The sequence below is a fragment of the Meleagris gallopavo genome, chromosome 1, assembly GCF_000146605.3.
Source record: "Meleagris gallopavo isolate NT-WF06-2002-E0010 breed Aviagen turkey brand Nicholas breeding stock chromosome 1, Turkey_5.1, whole genome shotgun sequence".
NCBI lineage: Eukaryota > Metazoa > Chordata > Aves > Galliformes > Phasianidae > Meleagris > Meleagris gallopavo.
In genome coordinates, this window is record NC_015011.2 from 71,779,858 (window position 1) to 71,784,106 (window position 4,249).

Consider the following 4,249-nt stretch of genomic DNA (forward strand, 5'->3'; position numbering starts at 1 on the left):
TAAAGAATGGAAACCTGTTAATTTGCTTGTTAGAAAACTCCATCCTTCTTACCAGGCATATTTTTTTCTACTGTTTGTGATTTAGAAAGCAACTAAAAAGAGACAGAAAGTGAAGGTACAATTGTCTTATTAGTGCATAAGTCAAATGATGTCTGTGAGCACCCCTAGCTGAAATAATCCCATTCACATAAGAGGACAGTTTGGATATGAAAGGCAGATTCCCAGCTGGCATTCTCTTTCATTTTGCTGGGAACAAGAGGTAAAGATCTTGCACAATGTGGTGCTTTCAGAAATGACTGGGTTTTTTTCCCAGTGCTTTTTCTTCTCTCTTTATAGGTGCATCAGTTGTGACTTTAAACAGCTGGAGCTGGTCTGAAAGCCTTCTTGCATACCACTACTTGGAAGAGTATCTGTCTTCTTGCTGGGTTTCTGGTGATATTCAAATTAATGTCCGGTTCTTGAATGGTCACTGCACATTTATAGGAAAGAAAACAAAATGTCAATATTATGTGTTAAAAAACAGATAATTTGCCCCAAAGTCATCTCATTCAGATGAGATGTTGCGGTATAAACTCAAATGAGCACTTAGGTGTCTGATTTTCATATTTCATCACAGCTTTTTTCTTTGTGGGGTTCCTCTTCAGCTAAAATCAACGTATTTTTCCACTACTGAAATCCGTTTCCTATATAATGAGCAGACATCACAAAAGTCCTTAATAAATACAGTATTCTGATTGAGATGCTACATAGCATTAAAATGGAACAGTACATTTGATCAGATTAGCACATTCATGAGATCCTTCACAAATTGCAAAGATGATGACTTTTGTATTTTTTTTAAGTGACAATTTGCAACACGTTTGTGCCCTAGGCTTGCAAACCATTGGCATGTTCTCTCCTAAAGCAGTAGTGATAATGATTTATTTACTATTGATATTTGTCCTTTCCCGTCTCATTCTTTTTGCTTAATTACTAGAATTATCATGAAAAACCTATCCAGCACTATGCTTTGTTTTCCACCCTCCTTTTTGTAACCTCTTTTGAAGCCACTTCTCTTGCCCTTTGATTTGCAAGCCAAAAGGCAAGCTCTCTAATCACAAAACAAAACCAAGGAGGCTGAGCTACTGATTTTTTGAGAGTTTTACGTTTCAATAAGTAATTTGCAGAGGAAGGAAGGACTTCATGGCTTGTATCAGAAATAGTGCAGCCAGCAGGAACAGGGAAGTGATCATCCCTCTGTACTCAGCCCTGGTGAGGCCGCACCTGTGTTCAGTTTTGGACTCCTCACTACAAAGAAAGATATCAAGGCCCTGGAGCATGTCCAGAGAAAGGAATGAAGCTATGGAGGGGCTGGAACACAAATCTTATGGGGAGCAAATGAGGGAACTGGGATTGTTCAGTATGGAGAAGAAGAGGTTCAGGGGAGACCTTATTGCCCTCTACAATGACCTGAAGGGAGGTCGTGGTGAAGTGGGAGTCAGCCTCTTCTCCTGTGCAACTAACAATAGGAATAGAGGGAACAGCCTCAAGTTGTGCCAGGGAAGGTTCAGGTTGGATGTTAGAAATACTTCTCCAAGAGAGTGGTCAGGTGCTGGAACAGACTGCCCAGGAAGGTGGTGGTGTCGCTGACCCTAGAGGTGTTCAAAAAACATTTAGATGTTGTACTGAGATACATGGTTTATTGGGAAATGGTGGTAGATGGATGGTTGGACTGGATGATCTTGAGGTATTTTCCAACCTTGGTGATTCTATGATTCTATGATTCATTAGGCCGAGAAATGTGAAATGTATCAAGCCTCACAAAGTGTGAGATTCTACCAGGTAGAGCTGTATCTTCACCTAAGTGATTCTGAACAAAAGGGAATCAGACTCTACTGAAACCCTTTTGCAAATCTCAGGTCTTGCAAGAACTGCAAATTTGCTCCAACATTGCCACTAACACTGACTTAAAACAGATACTCTCCAAGGTAGGGTTGTGTCATAAGGGTCGTAACCTGGCTCCAGATTTTAAAAGTCACAGCTGATTCCCAGACTGCTTGATGATGACCTCCTCTGCCAGACATCACACCATTAACTTCTTCCCCAGCAATTCTTTCAAATCCAAAAGTCTCTGACTTGAGTCCTGGCTCTATCCTCCTACTTAGATGTTACATCAATGTGACTTCCCAGAGGGAAAACTGGATGCCTTCTTGCTGTCTCCCAGACTCTGTCTGGGTCTGAAGACAATTCTTGCCTAGACTCTGCTTTCCAACAACAACAAATCAGGATTAAAAAAAGGCAAAATAATGAAGCCACAAGTCTCAGCTTAACCATATGTTTTGAATATAGCTTCCACCATACCAAACCCTGGGTGCTTTTGACCATCTCCTACTCGTTATCATGATGGGAGGAGCAGTGGAATTAGATGCCTCCCATTCAGCTTGTGGAACCATCATAGTAATTAGTCCCAGATAAAAGAGATCAGGTTTTCTGAGAAGCCATGTAAGAGATTTGGATGTTGAGTAACATTGGCACAAATTGGGTATCAGCACCCTCTAGATTGCTTTCTGCCTATTTTCCACAATATATATGTAGCTCTTCACCCCCTCCTTTCCCATCAAGTGGCACAGCACCCATGGCTGAAACCTCGTAATTGGTTCCTTGAGAAAGAAACCAGCTGCCTTGCTGTGGCATTTTGCAATATCCCAAACTCATCCTCATTTCCTTTCATTACTACTCTACCTGTTACATTCTTGGCAGATAAAGGAGCAGATGCATTAATTAGAGAGCAGAGAGAGCTCCTGCCCAAGCCTCCCTCCCCTCACAGCCTCTGTGACCTCACGGAGATTTCACTAAAAATATATAATTAGGTTCTGTAAAGTAACTTCCTGACTACCCGGATCCATGCACTCTCTCTTCAAGTGCAGAAGCCCTAAGTGATGTGTGCTTTTCAGAGATGCATCCAGTACCATGTGATTTTTCCAGCTTTTGTTTACAAAGCAGTATTTACTCATCATTTTACCTGTGCTTCACCATGTTAAAGTCAAGTGCATATCCAAAAATCTTGCCGTAGCTTAATGGGCATGGTGGTGATGGTTTGATGGCTGGACTAGATTATTTTAGTTGTCTTTTTCCACCATAATGATTCTATGATTCTATGATTCTATGCCATTTGCTGCCCTGGGTTTTGCATAATCTGAAAAGTGTACTGCAGAAACTGTGAAGAGGCAGTGTTGAAGAAGCTGTGTTTGCAACATTAACTTGTTTATGTTTATCTGTCATTGTACTGGATTGCAGAATGCATGAAGAATTTCCATCTTGAGCAGGGGTTGATTTAAACATAATCTGAAGTGCTCTGCTAACAAAGTTCATTCTTTACCGAATCTGTGCCAAAGTGCTTTTCAGATAAATTAAAAATTAACATGATGTCTTGCAAGCTTTATGTATTTTTCTTCTCTGCTGTCCCCCTCCTTTCTTCAGATAGGTTCTGCTGGTCCAGTTGTGGACTTTTTATTTTAACCATCATCATTGTTGTGGGAGAAGTGATTTGCAAAATTGTTTCTCAAAAGCATTCAGACTCAAAATTGATCTGGTTTCTTTAGGACATTTCCTGCAGACAGGCATCCCTCAAACTCCAATGTCTCCTCCTCCCCTTGGGTTGAGTCCAGCCTGAGCTTTGAGAGCTGCCCAGAGTTCTGCTCTGTGGTACAGATGGAGGTGAAGTTACTGGTGAAAGTCTGTCCAGTTCCAAGCAGTGCTCTGTAGATCAGGGCTCTGGGTCTGACTTGGCAGTGAAAGCAGCCTGGGAGTCCACCAGGACATTCAGGCACTGAAGTTATTCCTGCACAGTAGGAAATCAGATCCTGCCTTTGCAAGGTAGAACTCTATGTCTGGCAAGCTTTCCTAACGTGATACGTCCTTGTGACAAATATATGGATCAGGCAGGCCTGATCCCACTCTGGGGAAAAACGAAAAAGCAAGCAAGCAAGAAATCATTTTATGGTGACTTGCTTTTTCCTATCACCAGTATTTGGGAATTGTTTGTGCGCTTACAGTAGTTCCAAGAGGGGCCACGAGCCCTGGACAGGCACTGCTTTTCTTGGAAAGCAGCACTTCTAAAATGAGAAACAGACAAGAAAAATAAAGACAGGCTAAGATATACAAGCAGGGGAAGCTCAATGGGCCAGCACTGTGGTTTCTTGTTCCTTTTGTGTGGATGATCCTTGCACACACATCTTTTGTCTTGCCTAAAGCCCACTCCTGTTTCCAT